Source organism: Vombatus ursinus, unplaced genomic scaffold (assembly GCF_900497805.2).
Source record: "Vombatus ursinus unplaced genomic scaffold, bare-nosed wombat genome assembly UNPS02014812.1, whole genome shotgun sequence".
NCBI classification, from domain to species: Eukaryota; Metazoa; Chordata; class Mammalia; order Diprotodontia; family Vombatidae; genus Vombatus; species Vombatus ursinus.
In genome coordinates this window covers 105026993-105044926 of record NW_020954590.1, presented here as the reverse complement: position 1 = coordinate 105044926, position 17934 = coordinate 105026993, and the positions used below count along the sequence as shown (strand labels likewise).

Sequence of the window (17934 nt, the reverse complement as noted above, 5' to 3'; positions counted from 1 at the left end):
TGGGTATGAAGTTTTCAATGAGCTTATTTTCACACACTGAACGCCAGAACAAGAATTATCAGTGAAGCAACATCAACAGTGTGTGGGATGGAGGCAGTAATGTTATTAAACAGCAACATGAATATCAACATCAAAAGGACACATAGCCAGAATAATGAAACTTTCCTGGTCATGGTGTGACCATTGAAATCAGTCATAGGCCAACCAGGAATATTTGAGGAAAATATCTATCTGGAATATTTGACTTTGATTCAAAATAAATATCAAAATGTTAATTAAAAACACAAAACATTCATTGGCTGAGTTTTCCTAATCTAGTCTGACATTGTTTTCTGGAAAGCTTTTTAAACCTTCTGTCTTTTTTTTTTCTGCTTGTTATCTAGAAAGTGTATAGTACAATTGCTCATCTCTTAGAGGGCTGCAGTTTTCAGACTGACAGAAATGGATCATGACGCAGAAGCCAAGACTTCGGCAACTGGGTGGCCCAGTGGATAGTGTGTGGGATTCAAGAAGGCCTGAGTTGGTCTTGCCTCAGATACATACAAGCTGTGTGGCCCTGAAAAGTCACTTACCCTTCCTTGCTCAGCCTCAATTTCCTCATTTGTAAAATGGGGTTAATAAAAATATCTACCTCACAAGGTTGTTGTGAGGATCAAATGAGGTAATGTATGTAAAGTGCTTTACAAACCTTAAAGTACTATATAAATGCTATCATCATCATCATCATTACTGAGCCAGAGCCTTTAGGAGGCAGCATACTCACTCAGCAAAGGTCTTTCAACAAAAACATAAAATTATATGCAATCGTAAGTGAACATTCCTTGGAGGGAAGTAGAAGGACCCAATGTATGGAAGACAGACCGGTCCTGCTCTATTTTACTCAGTTGCCAAGCAAATGGAATGAAACCCAGAATCACAGCGTCTGTCCCACTCAGTGAACTCTGAGTAACTAGCCAGCTCTCTACCACAGACTTGATCCAAGTCTTTAGCAAAACCCCTTCGCTGTCCCTGACGGTTTAGTGAGGAGCTAATGAAAAGGAATCTGCCAATTTTCAGTCATTAGGGGACACTCCAAGCTAAGGATGCATGTTGAGAGAATCAGGGCCTAAGAGGCCTGTATTTGGAGAGCAAACAGGACTCTTTCCTGTTCCAAAATACTTGCCAAAGCCATGTCTGAAATGTTGTCAGGAAGGAGCACATTCTAATTTGACAGGTCAGCAAAAAACAGTCACTTAGCTGAGAAAAAATGAGACTGTGAGCTGACATTCTCCTTCCTTCTTCCTCCTCAGGATTTACTGGTCTTAGGGTAAGTAACTTTAGACATGCCCTTTTGAAGTGGAAGCTCTAAAAACTTGGCTGGATGAGAAACACTCAAATTTGTTCTGCTCTGTGAGTTTGGGGCTTGGTTTTGTTTTGGTTTTTTTTAGGGGTGAGGGGGAATAAGATGAAGCAGGAACTGGTTGGCAGAAGCATTCATCATGCTCTGATTTTGAAACCGTGGTTTAAGAAATGTTGCTTTATAAATAAATAGAAGTTTATTATTCCCTTTGAGCAATTACAATATAATCTTCCTATTACTCTGCTCTCTTCTCTAAAGAGTCCCCAGGAAAGGCTTTGTTTTGGGCTTTTTAAAGGGGTCTACTATGTAACTAATCCTTGAGATCATGACCCGAGTTGAAACAGCAGAGAGAAACTGTCTTTGAAGGAGAGATAGTGGTTTCACAAAAACAAGCATTTCAATGATTTCCTTGTAGTATCTTGGAGCAAGGGAAGAGGTAATTAATTAGGAGGTAGGTTTCTGTACAGCTTTTCTTCCCTCTCCTAGAGAAAAATAAAGTAGAGGGAGGAAGGTTGTTTTTGTTGTTTGAGTGTGATAAATCACAGACACTTCAAAGGGACCAATCACTAGAAATTGGGGGGAGAGGGGGTTTGGCCTGAACTTGTTTTTAATGTGTAGGAAATACCTTGTTATGGAAATTTCCCCCAAGACCAAGTGCCGGAAGGTTACCTGAGGGTTAGCAACTTGCTCCTCAGGGTCACACAGCCAGTAGGTATCAGAGGTAAGACCTGAAACCAGGTCTTCCTAACTGAGGCTAGCCTACCATCTCTTATATGCCAGGTTGCTTGTCTCTAGGATTTGAGTGGATGAATTAAAATGCCCTCCCACCCAGTTTATATCATACCTTGAGACCCCTTGAAATGAAAGGCAGAAAGATTCTTCCTCTTGAGGTTTGGTCATATATCAGCTATCACCCCATTTAGTGAACAATAAGCCTTCATCTTGACACTGAGACTTGCGAAGTCATGCTGGAGACAGTGAGTCAGCTGTGAGCTGTGGGCCATCTTCCAACAAGCTGTCCATCAGAACCCTGATTTCAGCAAAGATACCGGGCTGATGCCTGATGATTTTGTGTGAACAAGTCTACTGGCTTTGATTTTAATGATCAAGTCAGCATTTTACCCCCATTTCTCAGCACATTCAAAACACACCCTTCTTTCCCACACCCCCTCTCTTCCAGCTCCCTCCCATATAAGCACAGGTAGTCAGTCCCTACCTTCCCTCAGTCTACATGATAGCCTGTTTAGAGAAGGACCCATTCCATTTTCTCTGCTCCCCACTTCTCTGTATGCTTTTCCTTCTTTTCAACTTATCCTTATGATAGTCCTTTCCCCCATCTTTAGCCTTTGAAAATGACTAACACAAGATAGGTGTGAAAACTATTGAATAGTTCCAGGGCAGGGATTGGCAATTATAGCATGCATGCTAAAGATGGCATGAGGACTGGTGGCCACTGCCACAGTTTGCTCTTGGAAGAGTCAGCCAGGTGTAGTAGAAAGAGGACTGAGTTTGTAAGCACAGGATCTAGGTATGAACCCCAGGTCTGACAATTACTCACTATGAGAACTTGGGTACGCCTCTTCATTTCTTTGGGCTCTGATCTTTCCATATGTAAAATAAGTGGGGTGTATAAAGGACTACATAACCTGTAGCTTAGAACATCAGCTCTGGGTTTAATTGGTCAGATTCAGTTGTGAGGATGCTTTTCACAAACCACTCTCTTAGACTCATGTACTCAATAACTATTTCCCTGGGAAACATCAGAATTTGGATCATCTTACCCCCACCCAGAATGTCCATGGAAGCACTCAGGCTAGCACCACATGAAATGCACAGCAAGCTTTGTTTTACCCCATAGAAAATGCAAAATGCAAAGGAATCGTATATGAGTCTATAAATACTCAAGATGATTCTCCTTCCCTCTCTTAGAGGACCTAACCTTCCACCCATGGACTTATATGGTCTTCGAGACTTAAAAGATTGAGGCTCTCCAGAAAATGGAAAGTGACTTGATCTCCTTCTAGCTCACAATACTAATAGAAGACAAATTCCGTCTAAATTCCTCCCAAATCACAACCATTTCTGCTTTACAGTCACATGTTTCTTCCTCGTCTTTGCAGGATATTTGGTTCAAAAACTCTTCCACTGGGTGATTCCTTGTCCAGGAATTCTTTCACCATTCTGACATTGCTTTGTCATAGATGTTACCTTTGGGGCAGAGAGGTTCACTTCTCTTTGGAGTGAAGAGTGGGCAGGGCTGTGGTGTAACTAACTCAAACCAAGCTCAGAAGAGCCAGTATTAAATTTTCAGTGGGAGCATTTATACCTTGGAAATCAGGAAATGCTACAAACCAGAGCTTGATTTATTGTTTTATTGATTGTCTAGATTTAAGAAAGTGATCAGGAAAATGTTAACAATGCAGATTAAACTTCAAAGTGGGTCTTGGGAAGGTATTTGCCTCTCCCCACAGACACACAGCTGGTTGTTAAACATTTACCAGCACACCCCTGGAGATGGGGGGAAGAGAGGAGACTATAAAGATAAGAGGCTTTGTGCCTTTCCCTCAGCAATATATCTGCTCTCTATGTGTATTCTGGCCTCAGTCCGTTCTCTTCAATTCTTTGTCTGTTCCCTTTTAAAGGTCCAAGTCCAAGAGTGTAGCTCAATTCTAAGTGAGCCAAGTCTCAATTAGTTATCCTCAATGCATTGCCAGTGAGTATCCAAGAGTAAGGGTACTTAATTACATTCCATTAAGGAGACAGCATCAAAATCCCAAATGTGGTAGGAATAAGAATGGATATTTGTACTTTTGTCTAAGGCTTCATCCTACTACTCTGTCAAACTTGACCAAGCTACTCTTATACTCCCCTAATACCCCCAACCCCCTGAACTGCTACGTCTCTGTCATGTCCTAGAATAAGCCTGATACATTCAATTTCTGGCTTGGTCCCCATCTACTTAGCCATACACGTTTATTCTTCCCATCATGTTCCTTTATTTATTTATTCGTTCATGGTCATAATATAAACACACAGCTTAATTAGAATATTAAATGCACAGTAAAAGTAGAAGCATTGGGGGCAGCTAGGTAGCACAGTGGATAGAGCACTGGCCCCGGGGTCAGGAGGACCTGAGTTCAAGTCCAGCCTCAGACACATAACACTTACTAGCTATGTGACTCTGGGCAAGTCACTTAACCCCAACTGCCTCTCAAAAAAAAAAAAAAGTAGAAGCATTAATTGTAAGTAACATACACTTCTCAACAACTCTACGTATCCAGTTTCCCTGAAGGCACAAAACTCTTTTAGGCTAGGGTCCCCCTCTCTTCTCTTCAGTCTCCCAGCCGTAGCACAAGAGCAGCAGAGAGCGCAACCTGAACGTTCAGTTTCTTATTATAGATCTCCTAATCATGGACACAAGTAGCAAACACAGCTAGATTACAGAGGGCTGCAGAAATGTGACCAATTTTTCCAGTTGTAACTGCATGGGCAAACAAGAACATGTCCTAGCATCTCTTCTCCCAGGGCTTTATAAACCACAGTCTGAGGCCTGTTTTATGTCTCTGTCTGTTCCTGCAACCCCAGCACTGAAACAAAGCCCTAATCAAATGCCCCAAAGGCTAACACCCCTGTGGTGTTGCCTGACTGTCCTAAGTCTAATACTGTTAGTCACAAGGTGACAGTCCTCAGGTATCATCATGTCTCTCTCAATACCTGGCTTTTTTTTTCCTTCAAATGCCACACACTCTGTCTGATGTCAACCCTCTTCTCCTACTGCCTTAATCAGTCTTATGGGTCAAAAGGGTGGATGCAGCTGTGTTGGAACATCAGTGTACCAACAAAGGAGATAGAATGGCTCTGATAAAATTACGTGAAGAAATAAATCAATAAAACTGGTAGAGAGTTGGGGACTCTGCAGAGCTATCTATCAAAGAGCTATTCACTCACTCCTGGGTTGAATACAAATGAGCAATGGAATGAGAAAGGCATTATAAAGTTCTTACTATGTGCCAGGCACTGTGCTAAAGGCTGGGGATATAAATACAAGCAAAAAGAAAGATAATCCTTGAAGACAGAATGTTAATTTCACTAATTTTGTTTTCTGTGCTCCTCTTGAAAAACAAGCTGGTCACTGAAGCTTATGGATCAATTTTTTTTCCAACTAATTTGCAAGAACAATTTATGAAGCACTAATGTTCAGTAGATTTTGGTACTAGAATATGCCTAGGAGATATCTTAAGGAGTATCATAAGTTGGTTCAAACTCTTATCAGAAGAATATGCCTGCCTTTGGAAGGGACCTCGAAGGCCATCTAATTCAAACCATCCCTGAAAGAAGTCCACTTCCCTGGCAAGCAGCCATCCAGCCTCCACTAGAAGACCTCCAATGAGGGAACCGAACATCCCTTTCTCTTTGGGACCACTATAACTCTGCGGAAAATTTTTCTTAGATTGTGCTGAAATTTCCTTCTCTGCAAATTCTACCCATTAATTCTGGTTCTGGCCTCTGGGAGCAAGCAGAACAATGTGATCTTTTGAGATGTTGATGTATTTTAAGATACAATTTGTTATGCTGATCAAAAGCAAGTGATGAAAGGAAAGTAAGAGAATAGCATCAGGCCCATTTAAGTTAAGTAGGTTCAAATTCCCAAATTTCAAGGTGGTTTTCTGGTAAAGGAGAAAGAAGTTACCATCCTGAGTGATTATTTATGAATAAAGGAAAAGCCACTTAGTGTTATCTAAGTAATGTGACGGTCATTTAGGATGCTCTTGCTGATTCTGAGAGAAGTAAAACCTTCTCCAAAAATCTAATTTTGAAGGAATAGATGGATTGTATTTTCTTAATTTGGCTCTCACTTAGCTATGACTCATCACTGTCTGCCTGCACTCATGTGACTTGGAAAGGCAAATGGATGTTGACAAGGAAATCTAGCCCTCCAGTTTACAGATGTCAGCCCTGCTCAGCCTGAAAAGCTAGCAATGAGAGTGGTGCCTATTTCTTGCCATTTCCCCATCAGAAAATTCAGGGGTCCACACAAATGTCTAATATGATATTCCAAGAAAAGGCAGCTGATCTCTAACTTTAAAAATTACATCCACTGTGGCAAATATTCATGTCTTCTCTGCCTTCAGGCAGGACTAAGGCAAAAGTAGCAGAGATAAATGGCTGTTTATCCCATTCCTAGGACTCCTGAGGATATCTGACACTTCTCTTGAAAATCTAGCCCAAGGTAAGCATGCCTAACACTCTGGATGCTCTTCTTTACTCTATCTGAGCAGTCAATCAACAGTATTGTGCATTCTTTTAGATGCTAGGGGAAATATCTAAAAATGATCTCCCTTTCCCAGCCCTCAAATCCAAAGATGGTTCAGGACCACTCTATTAGAAAGTGAGCTTTTCAACTTCTGGTCCAATTCCTCCACATCTTCAGAGCTGAGACAAATTCTTCCACACATCCCCCCACTCCTATGGCATCTTCAAGGTGGGCCTGAATCAAATCTAGATGTGGATTCTGAGATGCACGCTCTGTGGTTAGCTACCAGTTAATGAAGTGCTAGGTAACAGGAACTTTCTGGTCACAACAAGAAAAAGAAAACCAACAGTTTCCTGTGTTTATTATTATGATTATTTGTTGTTGTTCATCCTTCATTTTCAAAGATGACCAATGACATCATGATGTGATTGGTGATGTCTCGACTTGCCAGTGGATTGGATTTAAGCAAGGAAGAGTTGCACAAAGTCATCAGCTTCACTCTCTCTTCCAGGGTCATGAAGTACAGTGGCAGGACAAAAGTCAAGAAGACTGGTGATGGCCCAAGATACAGGCCAAAATACTGTGAGAATTCAGAGAAGGGAGAGAATCACTTATGGCTAGGGTAGCATTTGAACTAGGACTTGAGGGATGGTTAACATTTTGAGAAGTCAAGATGGGGACAAAGGTTATTTCATTCATTCAGCAAACACTGATTAAATGAAAAGCAATGTTCTAGGTGCTGAAGATAACAAGGTCTACTGGAGGCTACATTATATAAACAGACAAATTCAAGATAGTCTGATGAAGGAGAAAGAGGCATTAACAACTAGGTCAATTGGAACAGGCTTTTCATGGGAAGTAATACCTAAGGTAGGCCTTGAAGGTATCTATGGATTCTAAGAGGCCAGGGTGAGAAGTCAATGCAATCCAAGCCTGCTATGTAGCCTGATAGAGGAGATGGGTTTAAGGTCTGTCAGTTGCCCTTAATGTGATTTAGTTTGTCTGCTGAGATGGTTTTACAGGGATATGGCTGCTGAGCATGCTGCAGCTTCTTAGATCCACAGGTGAGAGTTTAGTCACTAGTGGACACCAAAGGTACACAAGCAGACTTGAAAAGGAGTCAGCAAACCCTTACACCAGGGGTGCTGGTCCTTCCTAAGCACCCCATGTGCCCCATTTTATTGTGTAGTTATAAATTTATCAGCGGTGATCCCATGGAGCATGTGTTTTGGATCCATGGAGATGGACCTCTTGCTAAAGTGACCTTTTGCTAAAGGAGAGATGCTTTGCTTTGGGATGACACAGCAATCCCTTTTTGGTACCCATAACTGGAAGGTGTGTCAAAGAAGATTGACTGAGCTAGATAAAGTCACTTGTTCTATGGGTTATATTGTTGGAATAAAACCAATTCCAGTTCTCCCTAGGATATCTAGAAAGCTACAGGTGGCAGGGAGGGTTCTTTCTCCTTCACTTCCCCCTCCCCCGCTCCTCTGACAGTAATGGCAACTGCAGGTACGTGGCAGCGAGAACTTGTGCTTGCCTAGGGGAGTTTGAGGCTAAAGTCCCTGAACCTGAAGTCCCTGGCTGCTTCTTCTGTTTTGTATTTCTTTCCCTCAGCCCAGGTCACAAACAGCTTTCCTGAGAAACAGACATTTCCAGGCCTGGTGGTAATCTTGTGAGTTCAAGGGGCTAGGGGTTCCGATTCCCACAACAGAACCATTTCTTGGAGGAGAAGCATCACTTCCAGGAGGGTACTGCATCTGAAAGAACTAAGAAAACCTAAGCCATACCCTACTTTATCAGGACATCGGGACTTAGGAGTTTCACAGTGTAGGTCTAAGGTGAATGAGAAATATTTGTGCCTTTACCTTTCATGACAATATACTAGTTGATGGATTACTACATCATGCTTTATGTACTTGTTAATGCACTTGCATGAATCTTTTAGGTGGTAGGAATAAATAATTATCCTCTACCTGATAAAATATTTTATACTTTTTTCTGGAAGGGACCTTAAATATCCCTTTAGAGAAGATGCTAAATATGAGCCGTATCCAAGATTTGTTTATAATATTTTCCTGGCACAAGCTGGAGTAGGGATGAATGAGCCAGAGGGTAAGAAAAAGCCTGCATCTCTTTTTTTTAAGACTCAGGCTTCCATAGGAATGAACACAAATTCTCTCTCACCCAGAGCTGGAGCCCTTTGTAAAAGGAGCCCTCTAGACCATGGATAATATAAAAGTAGTAAAAGACTTAGTCCCTAATCTTGAGAAGTTAAAATTATTCTAACCAGTGAGACAAGGCAAGGTGGCAACTAGGTGGTGCAATGGACAGAGTGCAAGCCTGAAGTTAGGAAGATTCATCTTCTTGAGTTCAAATCTGGCCTCAGTCTCTTAGTAGTTGTGTGACTCTGAGCAAGTCACTCAACCTATTTGTCTCAGTTTCCTCATCTGTAAAATGATGAAGTAAATGGCAAACCACTCCCATATCTTTGCCAAGAAAATCCCAAATTGGATCATGGAGAGTTGGACACTACTGGAACAACTCAACAACAACAGCAATAATGATAACAACAAGAAAAAGACAAGGCAAACACAAATAACTCCAAGTCAACACAAATGATTGAAATATAAAGACACCTACACTGCTCATCAGAGCAGCGCAGCAAGAGACAAGGGCAAATAGGCAAGTGGAGACAGTTGGTGGAAAGTTTCAATTTTGTCTGTAAGGACCTTGTTTTTAGGACAACAATAACTGATGAGGCTGAGTCTTGCTACAATTTGGCATCAAGGCTGCCATCCTAAGAAACACAAAAAAGCATCATCCTTGGAATTTATGGGCAAATGCCACTGTTTTCCCAGGGTCTCAGGTTGATTGAGTTAATATAATTATAATTTTTTTGGTATCCAGTAAGCATGAACAGTGTGATCTTATGGACTCAATACAATAAAAATTTTTCCCCACTATCCTGTCATGTCAACTGGAATTCTATTGTTAAGCACTCTTCTTGTTGGATTTTGAAATGTATATAAATCTCAGGAGTTCCATATTTTAAAAATAGTTTAAATATAAAAGAACTAAACCCAAGAGGTTAAGTGAGATACCCCAAATCCCATAACTAGTAAATAGCAGAGCCAGAATTAGAATTCAAGTCTCATTATTCTCAGCCTAGGAGTTTTTCCCCTATGTCACTGTCTGCCTTATGCTCACTTAATTGTCAGAACCTTAAGGGGATTCATTTATTGGAAGAGCTGACTGAGAACAGAATAGAATATTGGACAAGTTTGTTTTGGTAAAGGGAACAGTGGAGAGAGAGAGAAAAAGAGGTGCAGATTACAAGATAGAGACATGGTTAAATTAGAGCAACAAGAGCTCTGACCCAGGGTGCCAATTTAGAGGGTGCTGAGATGTTAGCAGTTTTTCCTCAGACTTGAAACTATAGAACTCATATCTAGTTAACAAGAATAATTAGTTAAAATAGGAAGTTATCAGATGGCAGGCTGAAATGAAATCCTCTCCCCTTCCTCTGCTCCACATTTTCCTCAACTAAAAGTTATCTGTTTTGGTGCCACTTGACTCAAGTGCAGTTTATAGTATTTGCCCTGGGTACAAAAATTCATAGGGACAGCCATAGATCATGGTTCTGCAGAGGGCAGCCCCTTTTAGAGCACCACATCTAGGGGATCTGAGTAGTAATGAGGGAAAAGCAAGCATAAGAGGACTCGTAACTGAGTCTTTGGGATGGAGAGAGAAGCAAAGTTAAGAGGAAAGGGTTTGAAAAGAGAGGTAGGAGAATCACAAGTGCAGTTTGTCTGCCTAATAGAAGCTGTATGGATACTGGGGTTTGATTGTTCCTCAGCCTTACAGGAAGTCAATAGAGGGATGAGGTTACAGAATGAAGCCTGGCTTTCTCCTAACCACCCCCTTCTCAGTCAACCTCTCTTCCCACCCACCCCCACTTCCCTTTCATTTTCTCCAGCAACTTGTTAGGAAAATTAGGAGAAACTGGCAGATACAACACGATTCTGCCTCTTGGAGTAGGACTGAAAAAATGAGTTAATAGCAGAGAGCTATTTGCCCAGGTCTCTAGGCAAGTGACTGTCTTTGTCCCTGTACTATGCAATCATGCATTTTAGAATCTGGTAGACTTCATTCAATGCAGTTTGTTTTAAATATGATTTATGCCAGGGGAAGAAAATTAAATTAGCACCACTTGGGCTTGTAAGCCACTAAATAAATTTTATTGTGCAGAAGCCCATATAAGGCATTAAGAAAATGAAGCTGTTTTTAGAACAATGGTAAACAAGTGGGCCATAGACAAAAGCCACAAGAGGACAGACAACTGTATATCTGAGGTGCTTTGTGTAGAACAGAGTCGGATGACTTGTTATTTTTTTCCAGACCTATGATTTCACCCTATGAGGGAAGTCACTGATGGCAAACTCCCTCTTCCAGTGTAGGTCTCCAGCTCTTCTGTCACTTAGAGTATTAGAAAGGTGCCTGGGGTACTAAGGAGCTAAGTGACTTGTCCAGGGCCACAAAGCCATGATATCTTAGGGTTCACATGTGAACTCAGCACTACTAGACCTAAAGATCAACTCTCTATGGACTAAGCCACAATACCTCATGATTCTATGTACTTAACACAGGAAAGACATAAATTGAATGAGGAAGAATGAAGATGGCAAAGCTAAAGGAAAGAGAAATTTTAAAATGTCTATAACAAGAGCTGTTATACCCAACATCCCATGTGATTTTATCAGCTTTTGTAAATCATGCAATGAGTCAGGGAGGAACTTAGAATTAGGTAGTAGGAATGGGGAAAAGGAAATAAAGTTGCAAGCAATGGTAAAATTCCTAATGTATTAAAAGATTCAAAGGAGCAAACACAAAAAACATGTCATTTAGCAATACTTGGTTGTCTGCTGTCTAATGTCTTTGAGATCAGTGAAGCAGAGAGATTCAGGGAGTCGGCAAGGCTCAAAATCAACTAATCTCCATGAGCAGACTGATATTCAAAGAGGATTGGAGCAGAAGTCTTTGTTAATCATAATAAAGAATTTGCTGTATTCAAATGAAATAACAGCAGAGTGGATGCATGCCAGGGCAATACCAGTATTCCAAGCAGGAATAAAGGCAAAGCTAGGAAATTATAGAGCCTTCATCTCAATGTCTGTAATTTGCAAAATAATGGAAACAATAGCAGGGTAAGTTTGCCAAATGCATTTACAAATGGAGTATCATTCCCTTTAATCAAGCAGAGATAACCAGCAAAGCTGGAAAGATGATTTTTGGTTTATGAATTTCTTTTTCTGATAGAACTAAGACACAATTAATAATAATGCCACTGCATGTGACTTATTTTAGATACTCAGCATATTTTATGTGAAAGATATTTCCAACGTATCCATTATTAGACATGAGGGAAAGATAAAAAGTTAAGCAAAGAGATAATGCAAAATGCCCTTTTAGCAATACACACATTACACTTCGAGGTGTTCTCAGTGGACAAATTCATACTACTGCCTGGAGCACAAAGGGACTTAACTCAGTCCTATCGACCAAATATCTGACATTGTATTAGAGCCAGCCAAGACAGACCATTGCTTTCCTCTTCTTAAAGATCCCCAAGTTAGGAAATTGTACATTTTCTCTTGGTTCCTCTTCTGGTGTTTAACAGGCTTCATGTCAGTAAACTGCTTCTCATGTCTCATTTGCTGCAATTTAAGCCTATTTCCTATTGTTTGGGCCTTAGTGAAGATAGAGAACAGCTGGTCAGCATCCTCTTTCTTATGCTTAAAAACAATTATTAAGTCACCCCTCAAGGCCTTCTGATCTAAATCATCGAAATGACCTTAAATCCCTTGTCCTTTCTATATAGGTCTTTTTTTTTTTGCTTTAATTTATCCTTAATGTCCTCTGCTCCTCCACAAAAGGCCCACTTGCCTCTTAAAATGGTAAGCCCCATACCACATACAGGACTCAAGCCGTGGTCTGGATAATGCCAAGAATAGGCAGCTGATATAAAATGAAATAGACACAAACCAGTATAAGCTACATTGGACACAAATCTATTTGGGGATGATTTCTGCTTTCCCATTTGCCCTGGGGGTTGTAGAAAGCTAAGCTTGTGAAGCCAAAATAATCAATATTTATTGAAATGAATTGAATTGGAACAGGCCAGGCTTAACCATAGGCTACACCTCTAATCATGACTTCTGAGAAATAGCTCTTAAAGATGAAGGAAAATTCCTATTTTCTGTGTAAAATATAAGGCTATATGAAGAGAGTAGAATCTGATAACAATAAATGGAAATTTATACAGATGTAGATCTCAAGTCAATGTAAGGGAAAGTTTCCTAATGATTGGGGCTATACAAAAATGGAATAGACTCCCTCACAAAGAAGTGAGTTTCCTGTCACTAATGATGCTCAAAGGAATGACCATTTATAAAAATATAATAGATTCATGTATTGTCCAAGTCAGTGGCTTAAATTAAATGATATGTTATCTAAGGTTACATCTAACTCTATAATTATTTGATTCCACCAATAGGTTTTGGACCAAAATGCCCTCACCTACAGCCGAACGCTCTTTGTAATACAAAGTGAATGAGATATTCAAGAAAAAATGCTTCTTCCTTCCTCCTTAGTACATTTTCATCCTCAGTATTCTCCTTACACTACTATCCATTTGAGGTGATCCTTAGCTAACAACAATTTTCTGCTTATAGCACGTGGGGACAACTCATAACTCACATATGATTCTTCATAAAAATGTACTCCAGGTTCTAGGTACTCTGTGGATCTGTAAACACTCAAATCCATAACTCATGAGCCCCCACCAATTTGTTTACTTTTACTTGTCAGCTATAGGATTTAATTAGTTGAAAGAAAAGACATTTTAAAAAATAGCACAATAGCAGGAATAGAACTTCCCCCTAATAAACCTGAAATACACTCTCCCATAAATACACATGCTATCAGTGGGAAGAGTAGACAAACTTAAAGCACATACATGAAATGGCATATATGTAGGGTGCACATGGGTCTGGAGACATATATAGATGTACTCCCATATCAGGAATACGTATGTCCAGGACACATTCATGGAGAGAAATTCACATATCTGACACCCCAGTTTTCTCGACCCTGAGAGTCTTTTGGTTTCTCATGAAAATTAATAGGAGGGGGAAAGGTACAGTTACAAAAGCCCTTAGCTAGAATTGCTTTAGGGCATTACATTCTACTTCAATTCTTTGTTTAAAGTTCCTGCCTTCAATATTTATGTGACTAGCACAAATTTCCCTGGTCTTTGAGCCTCATTCTTCATACTTTAAAAATGGACATGAGTTCCAACTAAGGCAGATTCTCTTGAGAGTACATAGAGGTGAAACCAGAAGGAATGCAAAGAAATATGAAATGAAACAGATCAGTCGGCTCTTTTTTAGTGACTTATTTTCATCAGTGACAATTGTAGGATTATTATATTTGGCGTTCATTACCTCTATATCCAAGGAGGACTGACAATAGCATTTGAGAAGATGAGGCCTAGAAGAGAAGTGAGACCTGACCAAGATTCACACAGAATAAATGCATGCTATCAGCAACAACAATTTTAAAGACACTCACAAATCAATTATCAAAGTATGACAAAAAAGAAGATTCCAAAGGATTGAAAAAGATTGAAGATGATGCTTCCACCAAAAAAGGCAAATGAGAAGACACTAGCACCTGCCAGACTGGATGCATACTTTCTCTTCTCTATAAAATCTTTATGAGCAGATTCTTTTTAGGCATCAAGGATATCCTCAATAAAAATGTGAAAAAAGAACAGGCAGGCTTCCGAGGACCATTTTCCTGAAGCTGAACATCTTTTTATGGTAACACAGATGAGAGGTTCAGTGGACACAAGATCCCATGCTATTTATTGTTTATTGATTTTAAGGAAGCATTTGATTCAGTAGAACAAAATGCAGCCTTGAAGGCTCACTTTAGACAAGCTGCCTCTCACACGTGTAATCAGAATCATACAAGAATCCATGACAAGTATAACTGTAGAGATAACTTTGTTCTGCTATCTGCTAAACGTTAACATGCTAGTCTCCCCCAACTGCTCACTGGTATTAAATAAAAAGTTTTCCTGTTGATAACACTAATTCACACTGCTCTGATGCTTCTATTTGCAGATGATGTACTAATTGAAGAGAGGCAGCATGTTGTTGTGGCTAGAAGTCCAGGATCAAATATTAAATCCTCTGTTTAGTTTTAAAAGCCCTTCCTAACCTGGCTCCTTCCTCCCTTTCCAATCTTCTTGTTTATTCTTCCCCTCTTCCCCTGAAAATCCTGAAAAACCACTGCATCCCAAAATCCAGTGATATTGGCCTCTTTGCTATTTCTCCGACAAGGCAATTCATCTCCTGGCTCTGGGTATTTTCGTTGGCTGTGCTCCATGCCTGGAATACTCTCCCTTCTAATCTCTACTTCTCATTTCCCTGTCTTCCTTCAAGTTTCACCTAAAATCCCACCTTCTGCAAGAAGCCTCAGTTATCTTTAATCTTGTGGTTTCCTTTTGAGATTATCTCCAAATTACTTTGTCTATATATTGTTTGTACATAGGTATTTGGATGTTTTCTCCTCTATGGGCTGTGGGGTCCTTGAGAGGGCAGTCTTTTTGCCTTTCTTTGTATCCCCAGTGCTTAGGACAGCATCTAACACATAGTAGGTGCTTAATAAATGCTTTCTGACTGATGACTAACTGAATAGAGTGAGAAAATTCTGAGTTCCAATCCTGCCTCTGACACGTTTATTATCATTTCAGTCACGTCGGACTCTTTGTGACCCCATTTGGGGTTTTCGTGGCAGAAATACTGGAGTGGTTTGTCATTTGCTTCTCCAACTCATTTTACAGATGAGGAAACTGAGGCAAACAGGGTTAAGTGACTTACCTAAGGTCACACAGCTGGTAGGTGTCTGAGGCCAGGTTTGAACTCAGGAAGATGAGTCTTCCTGACTCTAGGCTGGTGCTGTATCCATTGAGCCACCTAGATGTCTCTGTCACAGATTAGCTGTTAAAACCACAGGTAAGTCACTTATTCTCACAGTGTCCCAGTCAACTCTCTAGTACAAGTTACAGATAAATTGTTGATCTGTATCAATAAAAGCATTTTACACACTGGATGGAGCACCAGCCTGGAGTAAGGAAGACTCATCTTCCTGAGTTCAAATTCAGCCTCAGACACCAGGATTTCCTACACCAAAAAACATTACAGGTCTAGGTCAAAAAAAAAAAAAAAAGAGCACTATAATTGCACTGAGTCCCATAGTACCACAAGGTTTCTTCAGACAAATCCATAATAATGTTGCATTAGTCCACAGAAACGTATTTAGATTAGTCTGTGGTGGCCTTATGAGTTGCAGCAAACTTTGAATTGTGGTATGCTTTGTGTCTCCCATAGTTTCCTAAGTTTACATGAGCCAGACATACTTGATTCCCTTATTGGAACTGGTCAGTCTTTAGCGTTGACCTGTACTGCAACACTTCATCCCTACTGGGCCATATTCTAATATTCTGACTAACTGATATATGTTGATTGACTCATGTTTCTTGTTAGATAATAATAAATAATAATAGCTAGCATTTATATAGAACTTACTATCTTCCAGGTACTGTGCTAAGCACTTTATAAATTGTACCTCATTTGATCCTTACACCAACTCTGGGAGGTAGGTACTATTATTATCTCCATTTTACAGATGAGAAAACCAAGGCAGCCATGATTTAAAGTGATTTGCCCAGAGTCACACAGCTAATAAGTGTCTGAAGCTAGATTTGAACTCAGGTCTTCCTGATTTCAGGTTCAGTGCTAAATCCTCTGAACTACTTAGCTGCCTCATCCCTGCTATGACTCCTCTTGTCTCTCCAGTTAGAGCACATCTGAAGCTTTTGACTGATGAAAAATTCAAAAATACCTATGTATCCCAGTGTTCAGAAGTCCCAGGGCTTGGTGGTGACTGCTCAGCATAAATAACATGCATCTATACCCACATATATACGTTATGTGTATGCATGTATGTGTGTAAATATATATATATATATACATACATATGCATGCATGCATACACATACACACATTTCCCCAATAAACAGTCAATTTTACCTAATAGCAATGGATGTGCTTATTTCTTGGTTCAATTCTGATGTCCTAATAGACATATCACTTCACTTGCAGGTGCAATTATCAATGCAGCTGATACTCCTGGACAGAAATGCAAGAAATCAAACTAATCATCTACATTAGGAAAACAAAGAGGATGAAAAATGCACATTGCACAAACTCTGATGGACAGATAGAAAGGCATTCTAATTTGTCCATCAGTATTTCTTGTCATGTTTCTTGGTCAGTGTTACAGATGTATAATGATCTGGGCCCCAAATTAAGCAGGAGGTGGAGCTTGAGAAGGATTACACTGGGAAATTAAACAGTGCTCTCAATTACTTCAAACTATACACTATTGAAAAAAATCTCTTCAGTACTTCTGAACAATGTCATATAGCTGTACTAATAGAATATCATGTTCTCAAAAGAATTCAAATGAGAAATAATTTATATTCAGCATTTCATCTCTAGCTTTATTAAAGGCCCATCCTGGTATGAGGCAGCTAGGTGGTACAGTAGATAATACATTGGGCTTGGAGTCAAGAAGATCTGAGCTCAAATCCAGCCTCAGTCACTTCCTAGCTGTGTGACCGTGGGCAGGTTAACCTCTGTTTGCCTCCGTTTCCTCAATTGTAAAATGGGGATAATAATAGCACCTGCTTCCCGGAGTTGTTATGAGAATCAAATGAGATAATATTTGTAAAAGTGCTTAGCACAGTGCGTGGTACCATAGTAGGTGTTAAAAATGCATATCCTCTTGCCTCCCTTCCCAGACACTGTGCCTATAATGCAGGGCCTCCACATCTTTGTCTTTGGAATATCATATTTTTGAATTCAGGTCAGATGCCACCTCCTTCATGAAACCTTCCCTCACCTCCCATCCATCTTTTAGTGTTTTTTTTTCCCTCCTCAATATTCCTAGAATACTTTCCTCACTCATTGTATCAACTTTTTATTCTTTGCATGTGTCTTATTAAACCCAGTAAGTTGTATGTTTTCTGAAGGCAGGGACTGGTTCATGTTTGCTTTTTATTCCTAGCATCTAGTTTGACTTGCAAACATGCTTAGGTGCAAAAAAAAATGAGTACAGTGAGGATGTGCATAAAAAATGTTGAATTAAATTAAGGCCAAAGGGTAACAGAAAAATTCACAGTCAGCATAAATAGACTACAACATGTTTC

The 17934-nt window shown here is 40.0% G+C and overlaps 1 long non-coding RNA gene across 1 annotated transcript; it reads left to right on the top strand.

The window, feature by feature from the left end:
- Positions 1-1246: 1246 nt before the first annotated feature.
- Positions 1247-16965, top strand: LOC114053765. The gene is made up of 3 exons (XR_003570419.1): positions 1247-1306; positions 6525-6569; positions 16826-16965. It is a non-coding gene; the product is annotated as an uncharacterized LOC114053765 (long non-coding RNA).
- Positions 16966-17934: the final 969 nt, after the last annotated feature.